The sequence below is a fragment of the Physeter macrocephalus genome, chromosome 15 (assembly GCF_002837175.3).
Source record: "Physeter macrocephalus isolate SW-GA chromosome 15, ASM283717v5, whole genome shotgun sequence".
Classification (NCBI taxonomy): Eukaryota; Metazoa; Chordata; class Mammalia; order Artiodactyla; family Physeteridae; genus Physeter; species Physeter macrocephalus.
This window is the reverse complement of record NC_041228.1, coordinates 73,734,445-73,748,024: the sequence shown is the minus strand read 5'-3', so window position 1 is coordinate 73,748,024 and position 13,580 is coordinate 73,734,445. Positions and strand designations below refer to the sequence as shown.

The 13,580-nt window shown below is 44.4% G+C and overlaps 1 protein-coding gene and 1 pseudogene across 1 annotated transcript in view; one reads left to right on the top strand and one right to left on the bottom strand.

The window, feature by feature from the left end:
* The window catches only part of CA8 (carbonic anhydrase 8), an 84,842-nt gene that overhangs the window by 42,459 nt on the left and 28,803 nt on the right, over positions 1 to 13,580 (bottom strand). The window lies entirely within an intron of this gene.
* The window catches only part of LOC112065824 (ubiquitin-conjugating enzyme E2 variant 2-like), a 21,088-nt pseudogene continuing 9,801 nt past the window's right edge, over positions 2,294 to 13,580 (top strand).

Below are 13,580 nucleotides of genomic sequence, written 5' to 3'. Positions count from 1 at the left end.
GCCCAGCCGCTCCGCGGCACGTGGGATCTTCCCGGACCGGGGCACGAACCCGTGGTCCCCTGCGTCGGCAGGCGGACTCGCAACCACTGCGCCGCCAGGGAAGCCCCAGCGCTAACTTCTTAGAGGCAACAGCTCTCATAAAAGACTTCTGAGCTGGGAGTCACCAGTCTTAGATGCTTGTTTCAGCTCCTTAGCTCCGTGAACTTCACAAGCCACCACCTCTTGGAGCATGTCTCCCTATACCGTAAGGAGAGCTACACCTTAAAGCTCGGCTTCGTCACACCTTCTCTGTCCTCCCGTTGGGCTCTCTGTACCCCCATAGTCCTATCACTTTTCGCCCTCCTTCGCTTCAGTTATACGCAACCCACAAAGGCAGAGAAGCGGGGTGATGACCCGGAGGACGGTGAGCAGCTTTCCAGTCTGCAGTGCAGCCCAAGGCCATCAGCACTGCTCGTTTCTAGGGAGGACAAGGGTTGGACGGTGTGATGACTCCGTCCGCTGCCTCGACTCAGAGGGGCCCCTCTGCTCAGCCAGCTCACTCCTCCGATGACACAGGCAGGACTTGGCCTCACGAAGGTCTCTGGAGCCTAGACCTTCTTTGCCTGTAAACACACGGGACAGCAGGTGGCAGAGGGGTTGCCTCTTGCAGTTTGAACCCAAACTCCTACCAAGCTTGCCAACAACAGCAGCTGAACAACAGACGATTCTTCCTCAACGGAAACGAGGGGCAGTTCCCCACCCCCCTCAGTGACTCATCCTCGAGAAGCAAAATGTTCTGTCTTTCTCCCAAACTGGGATATCAGAGCAGGAAGCCCACAGTTAAAGCTGAGTCTTTCCTCACCTCTTACCATTCTTCCTCCACCCCACCCACCAAGGCCTCCGTGCACGTTATTACAAAGACATAGAAAAGCAAAGACCCATTATTCCTCTGTCAGCATCATGACCCTCATTCCTTCCTATCATAAAAAATCTGGGGGCTTCCCTGGTGGCGCAGTGGTTGCGAGTCCGCCTGCCGATGCGGGGGACACGGGTTCGTGCCCTGGTCCGGGAGGATCCCGCGTACCACGGAGCAGCTGGGCCCGTGAGCCGTGGCCGCTGAGCCTGCGCGTCCGGAGCCTGTGCTCCACAACGGGAGAGGCCACAGCGGGGAGAGGCCCACGTACCGAAAAAAAAAAAAAAAAAAAAAACTCAATAAAAAATATCTGACCCTAGGATAACAACGGTAAAGCATCCTTTTACAGTTTTAGAGAAAATCTTTGCTCTTTTGCTAAAGGGCTCACACATTCCAATTTCCTGCCATTGATTATGCTGCTATGCCATTAGTATCTGCAAAACGTTCATCTTAATGTACTTAACTCACAGCGATAGATACATTTGTCAAAAAAAAAAGTTATGAAACTGTGACAAGCCGTAGCCTTATAATCATTTATTTGTCACCGAGAAAAAATAAGTTTAAAGAGTTCGTGGCAGCCTAACAGAAAGCTATCGTCAAGATAAATGAGGTTTATTATTAACATAAATAACACAACAGCATTAGAGTACAAAAGAATGAATCATGAGGAATGGAAAAAGTAGTAAAAACTGAAAAGGCAATTATGACTCACACGTTTCTCTCCCCAGCCCTGTACTCACACAGGTTCTGTGTCTTCTATCTTCAAATGCTTAATGGACATTTCCTTTCAAGTGGCTTCGAGCCACTTCAAGCTGAGTATTTCCAGAACTGACATCCATTCCCTTCAAAGGCACCCTCTCACTGTTTTCTTCATGGAGCCCCCAACCCCCCGGGGACCCCCAACCCCTTTATCTCCAACTCACCAAGGCTTTGCTGACCCCTAATCATTTGCATTTCAAAGCTCAACCAATCTCCCTCTAACACTGCTCTCACCCTATTTCTCTGTTCAAAATCTCTAACTTCCTTTATTGCCTGCCCATACAGGGCTTAAATTTCCCCAACCCCATCCTTCCCCATCCTAACTATCCCCAAATACTCAAATCAAGTGGGACTCCTGACTCCTCACAACACCCTCCCCATTCCGTTTCTGTTCCACTCACTTGGAATGCTGTTCCCCCCGTCTTGCCACTTACCCAAATTCTACCCACCCTCCGAGGCCTCGACAGGCATCTGATAGACAGATAGATTGGAGCTGGAGATAGAGATAACATGAACCAACAGATAAGAAGGGAAAGGGATAACGGGTCTCCGTCCTAAATCACTAACCAAAAGTAGGATGAGCCCAGTTTTAGGTGTTGAAAGTTACATCATTACAGTCAAACTGGGTCCCATCAGTGAGAGATGCAGCACCAGAACTGCCTGGAGAAGCAGGGGCTCGAGGTGCAGACTGCAGACATCCCGAGATACCCGGAGAGACGGCCCTGTAAGGTCAGCTCACCCAGGGATCAAGTCACAGAAGAGACCAACGGGAGGGTAAGGACTGAGCTTTGGCTAAGGGTGAGAAGAAGGAAAGGGGACTATCAAATACACAGGAGGAAACCCAGAAAATTCCAAAGTCCTGTTAAGACCAACGAGAAAAGACTTTCTGGAAGAAAGTGTGGTTAGCAGGGTCAAGGCTCTACCACAACAAAGGGACAACAGCTACAAAAAAAAAAAAAAGAGGGCTTCCCTGGTGGCGCAGTGGTTGAGAGTCCGCCTGCCGATGCAGGGGACGCGGGTTCGTGCCCCGGTCCGGGAGGATCCCACGTGCCGCGGAGCAGCTCGGCCCGTGAGCCACGGCCGCTGAGTCTGCGCGTCCGGAGCCTGTGCTCCGCAACGGGAGAGGCCACAACTGTGCTCCGCAACGGTAGAGGCCGCAACAGTGGGAGGCCCGCGTACCGCAAAAAAAAAAAAAAAAAAAAGAAAAAGAAAAGAAAGAAAATGAGGACAGAAAGCGACTTTGGATGGATGTCTTTAAGATTATTGAGAAGGCAGCTGCAATACAATGAAAGGAGCAGAGGCAGAGTGTAAAGACATCAGGATGAACAAGTGGGGCAGGGCCAGCTCAGCCTAGAAGGTGGGCAGTGAGGACCAGAAAACAAATCGAAAGGTAGCTGTAGGGAGGGCTAAGGATTTTTTTTTTTAATAAGAAGAATCAGTTTGCCTGAGTTTAAGAAAAATTCACCTTTCACTTGTAGCATTCTTTTTTTTTTAACTGAAGTATGGTTGATTTACAATGTTAATTTCTACTGTACAGCAAAAATGATTCAGTTATACACATATATATACATTCTTTTTCATATTCTTTTCTATTATGGTGTATCACAGGATATTGAATACAGTTCCCTGGGCTCTACAGTAGGACCTTGTTGTCTCTCCATCCTACATACAATAGTTTGCATCCGCTAACCCCAAACTCCAGATCCATCCCTCTCCACCTCCCCCTTGGCAACCACAAGTCTGCTCTCTCTGTGAGTCTGTTTCTGTTTCGTAAATAAGTTCATTTGTGTCATCTTTTAGATTGCACATGTGTCACCTTTAACTTGTAATATTCATTTAATCTACTCTTTTAATGGGCAAAAGTAAAACCTGAAAGAATCACAGGCTGCTATAAACGTTGAAAAATCAGAAGTATTCAATGCACCTATGACAACAGATGTAACTGAACCTGAAAACCATTTTTCTGAAAACTACAGTCATCAAGACCCTTCCTCTGAGCTAGGCCACAGTTCAACACAGAGTCACCGAAGAAAAGGAGCCACCAGGAGCACGTCCTGGTTTTTGTGCCCTGACTTGACTTAACTGCTTTCCTCGGTGCCAAAGAATCAACCGTGAGAGTTGTAGCAGATCTCCCACTAGATTTTGAGTTTCCGGAGCAGAGTTTCTCACCCGTGCCCTATCACACCCAAAATATCCATTCTCAGCACACTGGGAAAGAGCTACAAAATTAGAAAAGGAGAAAGAAAGGTTCATGTCTCGACTACACTTATGATACTGAGGGTTGAAAGAAGGAAGATGTTAAGTATTGGAATTTTTAAAAAGACAAGAAGACTGGAAGTGAAATGTCTGAGTAACAAAATGGGAGCTTTGAAAAACTGAAAAACAGCAGAGAAAGCACCCCTCTCTCCATATCCACTCCTAATTGTACGGAGCAGCCATCCATCTGCAGATAAAGTGAGATTTAGTGTATATTATTTTCAGGTGCTGTGGCACTTAAGATGTCATCATCAATATATTATGCCGCTATTATTCAGAAAAGGACATTCAAGGTGTAGACATGAAATAGTGACAAAGCATTGTAAAGCATGGAATGGAAAATAAATTATTTGAAACTCTACCTCTAACTGTCGCCTACTTGTTACATTTGCCTAAACTTAATTATGTACTTTCTGATATCGGAAAAAGAGAAATAGGAGGCTGTGTTGGAGCATTTCAGGGCAACTTCATCTATTAATATATTAATATCAAAAGCTACTTATATGTTCTTAGGGTTCAGAATCCTCAATTTGAAAAGGCACTAGTAGATCAACTATACTTCTATTTTTTTTTAATTTTAAAAAAAGAAAAGGCACTAGTTTCATGTAATTTATGAGAACACTTTTTCCAAAGCAGAATGATTTCCTCTTTGAATGCTAATTTCCTTTTGTTTACTTCGATTTTGCTGCCTTCTTAGGAGCAGGGCATCGCAGTGTGGTTAGGGTTCTTTTCCCAAAAAACAAAGCTGCCTTTAGGAAATTCACTATGGAAGGTTGGAAAAGGCTCATTGGAGCGAATCGAAGAAAAAATACATCATTTTGAAATATTTTATATTTAATGTAAGATCAGAAGCAGTTAAAACTGATTCATTGACATTGGTTTCTTGGTTTGCCAAGAAATATCCTCTGTCTTATTTGTGGGTTATGGCTGCAATTAAGTCACTATAACTTAAATCCTCTATATTTCATGTGTCATTCTATAAAATAAAGAAGGTAAAGAGACTGTCAAAGGGTCTCGGTGTTATAGAATGTAAGTCATCTAGAGACTGCATCTGTTATTCGATCCCCCTCTGCCCCCAAATGAGAACCACATTTGACAACAGAGCTCTAAAATAATCATGGCATTCATCAAAACATTTACTGAGCACCGATAACATCTAGGGTTTTAGTGTGCACTGCTTTCAACACGGAAATACAAAGACCTCCAATAGTTTTATAAAAGAATCCAGGGCGTGAATAAATACAAACATGAAATTGATAGTTCAACGGAAGAAAAAGACGAGCACAAAGGGTCTGCGTGCCCTGTAAATGACAGAGGACGCTCAGAGTCTGTGTATTTATTTAACAAGCACTGGTACTACCTCCTGTGCCAGGCCCTGTTCCTTACAAACATCACCTCGCTCAGCCCTCACTATCATCTTTACGACGGGAGATGCCATGACTGCCGCCAACCCTGCATCTTTTTTTTTAATATATAAGTTTATTTTATTTTAATTTATTTTTGGCTGCGTCGGGTCTTTGTTGCTGCGTGCAGGCTTTCTCTAGTTGTGGCGAGCGGCGGCTACCCTTCGTTGTGGTGCACGGGCTTCTCACTGCGGTGGCTTCTCTTGTTGCGGAGCACGGGCTCTAGGCACACGGGCTTCAGTAGTTGTGGCGCGCAGGCTCAGTAGTTGTGGCTCGCGGGCTTAGTTGCTCTGCAGCATGTGGGATCCTCCCGGACCAGGGCTCGAACCTGTGTCCCCTGCATTGGCAGGTGGATGCTTAACCACTGCGCCACCAGGGAAACCCCAGTCCTGCATCTTAATGAGAAGGGAACGGAGGCACAGAGGGGGAAGCAGCCTACCCAGGGTTGCACAGCTGACAAGTGACAGAGCCAGACCTGGTCCCGGGCGGCTTGGCTCCATCGCCTCTAGGCCGGCTCTTTCCTCCAAAGAGGGAGGGTAGAAGAAGACTAGAACTCAGGTTAGAACTCTCAGCGTGATTGTTCACTGAACACGTGGAGGAACGACAAACAACGTCCTCTGTAGAGACAAGAAAAACCAGGGAAGAGGAATGGAGAATGTACGACTCAGGAAATGGCTAGAATCCAGCCAGGCTGTGCCCAAGGCCAAGAGCACACCCAGTGTGAATGAATGCTCTTTTCTCACTACAAGGTCCTGGGAAAATTATCTGAGCCCCCGGGGTCTCAGCTGTAAAAGAGAGATCAGACCACCTAAGGTGTAAAGCCATTACAAGGACAAGGGATCTTATTTGGAAAGTTCCTGGTAAATAGCAAGTAAGTGCTGGCTAGAGCCAATTACGGTCAAGAGAAGCAGGAGGTGCCATGGAAAGGTGGGCAGGGTTGTATTTAAACAGCTCGATCTTTGTAAACGAAGGTGTGCTCATCTACCTTCTGTCTGGTTATTTTCTCACTATGCTGCCTGAACTTGCTGTTTATTTTCTTTCTTTCTTTTAACATCTTTATTGGAGTATAATTGCTTTACAATGTTGTGTTAGTTTCTGCTTTACAACAAAGTGAATCAGCTATACATATACATGCATCCCCATATCCCCTCCCTCTTGCATCTCCCTCCCTCCCACCCTCCCTATCCCACCCCTCTAGGTTTATTTTCTTAAGGTTTAACGGTAACTAGTAATGTTTCCATTATAGAAAGCCAGATCACCAAAGTCAGTCAACTGTTCAAAGGCCCCCAGGAAAGGTGGGATGGAGCAGGAGAGAGGAGCCGTGAAACAGGGAAATCGGTGCCCTCCCCAACGGTGCTTAAACTCCCAAATTTAAAAAACACAGCGCCAACGGAATCCAGCCGTAAATCCAGCCCCAAAGGCGACCAGTTTGCAGCCCCTCGGAAACATCGCTAATATTCCAACAGCAGGGTCTCCTGCCTGGAAGTGAAAACAAAACCACCGGCAAGGGAACTGTCTCTGCTTCCTGCCAGGACATCCTGCCCTCCTCCCCTCCTTCCTCCCAACGCAATGCCTGAGTCAGCACCTGGTCTGCTCTGTTCTTCCCTGCCCCGCGAGGGGCCTTGCTCCACCAGTTCTGTGGCCAGACGCCTCCCTCTCTAATTGGCTCCTTGTCATCAACATTTAAATATGTGCAGATTTTTCTCACCTTTAAAAAACAAACACAAATCCTTGACCTCAAATCCTTCCTGCTACTTGCTCTTCACAGCAGACTTTTTCAAAAACTTCTCTATGCTCCCCATTGACACTCCCTCCCTGCCCATTTCCTCCACGATCCACCGAAATCCATCTCATCCGATTATCCGCTTTAGTGAAACTGCTCTCCCCAAGTTCACCAGAACCTTCTTCTAACTCACAGCTCTGGCTTGGGCTGACTTGACGGCTCTACAGCCTCTGAGACCCGCCTGTTCTCCAACCGCACCTCCCCTTGCGTGCCTTGCACCACACTCTGTGGGTTTCCACCTCCTCAATACCAGTTTCATCTCAGGCTTCTCTACTGGTTTCCTTCCCCTGACACCCCCCAAGGGGTGGCGCCAGCGGGGCTTCATCCTCTCACCTCTTCTCTTCTCATTAAGCATATTCTTGCTGGGTGACCCCATGTCTTCAGTTGTCACCTAGATGCCCGTGACTCCAAAGTCAACATCTTTAACCAAATCTCCGTCCCAAGTCTAGATCCCTCTACTAAACAGCCTACTGAAATATTTTATAGTTAGCATTTCAAAACTGAAGTCCCTCCACCATCCCTCAGACCTCTGTCTCCCTCTTTGTTCCTAAGCCAAAAACCTCTTCTGTCCTCTTCTTCCCGTACAAACAACCAAGAACTAGGTCCTGCAACTTCTACAACTAAGAAATACAGCCACGTGAATGTGATGAAAATATTCTTAAATATTTCTTTAATTAGAGAACTTTGAGAGCTTGCTCTAATATCACTGCTCAAAGTGCTTAACCCTCGCTAGAGCATTAATTTAGAGGTGTGTTCAGAACAGAAGCAGACCAAGGAGTTGAAAAGGCCTTAGTGAAAGCTAGTGTTCACACTAAAAAATAAGAGCGACGACCGGGCAAAGAACACTCTATTCATTCTCAGAAATCTACAAAATTGAAGAAATTATAGGCAACTTTAACAGAAAAGAAATTCTGTAAGTGTATTTATAGAAATTCATATGTAAAGTTGATTCATACAAAGAGTTTTACAAAATCAAAAAAAAAAAAAAAAAAAAGAACTATGTGCTGACATTTTCTACCTCCTTACCATCCACTCGGCTTCCTCCCACGAGCAATTCCTTACTTTAGATATGCACGATCTATTACTAGAATTACGGCCCAGGTCTCTTAACTAGCCTCCATGCCTCCAAGATTGGCTTTTCAAATTCATTGAAGACTCCACCGTGCAGTTACGTCACACTGTCCGCCTGGGCAAGTTCATCAGAGGCTTCTCTCCGTCCATAGGGCACAGTCCTCGCAATGCACTACAAGAATATGCCTTTCTATAACCTTTGAAAGTGTGACAAATTTGGCTTATTATGTATTAACTTTTTCAGGTGAGTTGGTGATAAAAATTATAGTAATAAGCTCTTTTGAGTAGAAAGAACACATAGAAAGCAATCTTAATTGTATTTAAAATTCAGAACTATTTCATTTCTCTGTGAAATACCACTGTCAATTTTCACCCTCCAACTTTATATACCTCGTACACTGCCTAATAACCTAATTTTCAGGAACAATATTTTTTAATCCAATAACAATATTCAAAAGATTACGATTTAAAATAAAATGCATTTATCTGAAAATGTTGAAGAAAATCCATTTTAATCCTCACTGTACCTGGAAACGTACTTGTCTGTGAACACAGCATACTCAGAGGCTTTCACTTTTTGAATGGCAATTATCTAGAGCAAAAATGAGGACCATGTTATTAGAAATATGAGAAGGCACATATTGTAGAGGGAAAACAATGGTAGCTGGACTGGGTCTCAGCCATTACCAATGTAACCTTGGGCAACTTATTTAATGCCTCTTGACCTGATTAATCACCTGAAAAACAGACATAACATCTACCTCTAAGGGATGTTTTAATGATTAAATAAGATATGGCATGTGCCTGGCACATAGATGGCCTTCAAAAGTGTGAACACTGTCCCCACAATTCCCTGAGAACTGCAGTAAAATGAATCTTGCATTAACTCCGTGGCTATGAGAAAATGCAAGGGACAGAAAACTTTCCAACAATATAAACATCTTGCATCTTCGAATTATTGTGAGAAGAGTGAACTTTGACAGGCTACACAACTAGATGAGAACACAGGAAGGCTGCCCTAATCTTATGGACAAAAAGTTCTGTAAAGATTGCCACCTATGCTTTTTCCCACAAAGTGCTTCCTTATTTATACAAGTTTTGTTATTAACTTTAAAATCATAACGAATTAATCCAACTCACTTGTTGCTCAAGACAGTTGCACAAAGAACCATTCTTTAGCAAACTCACCATCACTTCTCAGTGCTAATTAAAGGGGACCGTGCTTCCCAGAGCTTTGTGTAAAACTTTCCTGCCAACACAGGAGCAGGGCTCTAGGGAACCAAATATGAATCAAATTATTTCAAAGGACATTCTAGAAAATTGGATTTTGACTTATTATTGACCTCAAACACAGAGTCCAAGTTTCTTTTCAATGCTGTGATAAGGTAAAGTATCAATTTCTTTGGTTGATGTGGAACTTGTACCAAAACAGCTCAGGTCAAAAAAGGTCAGCTAAGAACAGGAAAGACATCAGTGGGTGTGCACCAGAAAAGCACAATTCAGATAGGAAACTTCACCTACATTTACATAGCAATACACTGTAATTCTGTACAGCTCATTCTAACATAGGGGGAAAAAAATTTCTAAAACAAGATGATTACGTATTGCACATAATCCAAAATGTATAATCAGCAATGCTGAAGTGCTTTAGATGCTCAGAGGGCAGATATGGGAACACCAGTTAGGAAATGAGGACTTCGCTTATGCCCGATCTTGCCTACGCCTGGGCCTGCCTCTCCAGGACTTGGGGGAGTCTCTGTTTTACAGCACTCCTGATTCCCCTGGTCCACGTGGTCACTGTTGTCTAACCAGTACATACGCTCCACTACTCAAAGCCTTTATCATCTTGGCCATCCAAAACTGTCCTCCAAAACCCTATGCAAATTCAAATAATAGAAACAAAATCATTGTTTTCTAAAAGTTTCAATTACTGATAGCATATGTGTTTTAGAGAAATGAAATATATTAAAGAACAAAACTCTATTTTCATGTGTATATATACTCACTGAGATGGGTCCCTCAGAAAAGCAAGAGCCTTTCTTGCTCTAAAGCAACATAGCTGGACTTCCCTGGTGGCGCAGTGGTTAAGAATCCGCCTGCCAATGCAGGGGACATGGGTTTGAGCCCTGGTCCAGGAAGACCCCACAGGCCGTGGAGCAACTAAGTCTGCGTGCCACAACTACTGAAGCCCGTGTGCCATAACTACCGAAGCCTGTGCACCTAGAACCAAGAGAAGCCACCGCAGTGAGAAGCCCACGCATCACAATGAAGAGTAGCCCCCACTCACCGCAACTACAGAAAGCCCGCGCACAGCAACGAAGACCCAGCACAACCAAAATTAAATACAATTAAATATTTAAATAAATAAAGCAACATAACTCAGAAGATAATTTTGCATCTAAAATTATTATAGAGGTATACAGTTGTTTTATTATCTTTGCTTTTATATAACACAGTACTAGTTTTTTGTTTTTTGTTTTTTGTTTTTGCTGTACGCGGGCCTCTCACTGTTGTGGCCTCTCCCGTTGCAGAGCACAGGCTCCGGACGCGCAGGCTCAGCGGCCATGGCTCACGGGCCTAGCTGCTCCGCGGCATGTGGGATCTTCCCGGACCGTGCCATGAACCAGTGTCCCCTGCATCGGCAGGCGGACTCTCAACCACTGCGCCACCAGGGAAGCCCAGTACTAGATATTTTTAATGAATTTGCTATTAAGCCTTTAACAGGAATAAAAGTTCAATAAAAATGTGTTTCTCTGGGAAAATGGGAAAGCTTTATAAATGAGCACTTCATAGCCCATTTTCAATAAGGCATTGTGATGGAGATACACGTAAGGACATAAGGACTAGCAACGCTGTACCAAGGCAGACACTCAATTCATAATGGCAGCCCTACTGAAAACATACACGTATAAAAATGTAAATTAAAGCGAGAAACATATAATTACTATAGAAAATAGTTATTGAGCACTTACTATATTTAGCTACCCTGAAACTAAAAAGCCTGGTAAATTTTCAAAATAATTCCAGAAGAGTTATCTTGTAGAGCAAAAAGCCACTTTTTCAGATAGGCATCTAACTGGTTTAACTGGATGTTCCTTCTCTCAGGAGACACAGCTCACTTCCCCTCAACATCCTTTCTTCCAGGCAAACAGAAACCCAACTGCATTTACACAGCAGCAGGTCAAGTGCTAGTGGGAAGGCTGGACCCCTCCTCAGCCCCATGGGGTGAATCTTGACTAAGCCAAGACCATTCCAGCCTCGTCTTTTCCCTTGAAATGACTGTTTCAGGAACCTGTGTGCACAGAAGTTCTGGCCAAAGATACGTGAGGGAATTCCATTCGAGGGTGGAGGTGAGGAAGACTTCTGGGAAAACGTTTGCTAGTTCCTAAAAAGAGATTCAAAAACTGGCAAGAATGTGGATTACTACAGCCACTTTGGTGAACTACTTGACAGAGTCCGCTAGAACTGAACTGACCATCCTGTAACCCCGGATATACTCCTAAGTATATGTTCACCAAAAGGCTAGAATATTCAGAGAAACTCCATTCTAACAGATCAGATCTGCATGCAATCCAAACATCTATCAACATATGAAAAAATATACTATGGAAAATTCACATAATGAAATACCATACATGAGAACAAGTAAACAAAAAGTACACACTGCAATGCACATGAATCTCTAAACATAATGGTGAATAAAAAAGAGCTGGGGCTTCTCTGGTGGCGCAGTGGTTGAGAGTCCGCCTGCCGATGCAGGGGAACTGGGTTCGCGCCCCGGTCCGGGAGGATCCCACATGCCGCGGAGCGGCTGGGCCCGTGAGCCATGGCCGCTAAGCCTGCGCGTCCGGAACCTGTGCTCCGCAACGGGAGAGGCCACAGCAGTGAGAGGCCCGCATACCGCAAAAAAAAAAAAAAAAAAATAGTATCACTTATTAATCCAAATTAATTAGCTTCTCCCCAGCATGGTCCCTCTCACCGTCTGACTCCCTTTTTTTCCTATTAATTGTGTCATCACTATTTCAATTACTCACGTTCCACTTCTCAGCATCACATTGGTCTTTTCTAATCACTCATCAAGCCCTATCCCCATGTCCTCTCCTACATCTTTACATCCACCTCTTCTCTTTCCATCCATGTCATTCTTATCCAGCAAACTCCTATCCAACCATCAAAGCCCAGCTCCAATATCCACCCCTTCCCACAGTTTTTCTCTGAGCCCAGGAGAAATCCATTATTCCATGATGTATGTCCTCCTTTACATTTCATCCCTTAAAGCTATTTTCACATATAACAGCCATTTTTAATAGGGAATGGGAACTTCTTCTAGACCTAGATTATTTCTTACTTACTGCCCTATATCAGCACCAACCACAGCAGCAAACACATAGGAGTTGCTTCCTACAGATGTTGTGAATTGTTTTCCATTGTCATGTAACCTTTCAATTGTTATCATTTCATATGTTTCTATCTTAATTCTGCCTCTTCCAACCAGACAACAGAATCATTAAAAACAAACGCTGTCTAGGAAAATATAGGCAGAACACTCTGACATAAGTCACAGCAATGTCTTTTTTGATCCACCTCCTAGAATAACGAAAATAAAAACAAAAATAGGGCTTCCCTGGTGGTGCAGCAGTTAAGAATCTGCCTGCCAATGCAGGGGACACGGGTTTGAGCCCTGGTCCGGGAAGATCCCACATGCCTGCCAATGCAGGGGACACGGGTTTGAGCCCTGGTCCGGGAAGATCCCACATGCCACAGAGCAACTAAGTCCATGCGCCACAACTACTGAGCCTGCGCTCTAGAGCCCTCATGCCATAACTACTGAAGCCCGTGCACCTAGAGCCCATGCTCCGCAACAAGAGAAGCTACCGCAATGAGAAGCCCCGCGCACCGCAACGAAGAGTAGCCCGCGCTCGCTGCAACTAGAGAAAGCTCATGCACAGCAACGAAGACCCAACGCAGCCAAAAATTTTAAAATGTATTTAAAAAAATAAAATAGACAAGTTGGACCTAATTAAACTTGAAAGCTTCTGCACAGCAAAGGGAACCATAAACAAAACAAAAAGACAACTCACAGGATGGGAGAAAATATTTGCAAACAAAGCAACCAACAAGGGATTAATCTCCAAAATATACAAACAGCTGATGTAGCTCTGTGTCAAAAAGCAAACAACCCAGTCAAAAAATGGGCAGAAGACTAAATAGACATTTCTCCAAAGAAGACATACAAATAGCCAAAAAGCACATGAAAAAATGCTCAACGTCACTAATTAACAGAGAAATGCAAGTCAAAACTGCAATGAGGTTATCATCTCACCCCGGTCAGAATGGCCAGCATCAAAAAAGGAATGAGGGCTTCCCTGGTGGCGCAGTGGTTGAGAGTCCGCCTGCCGATGCAGGGGACACGGGT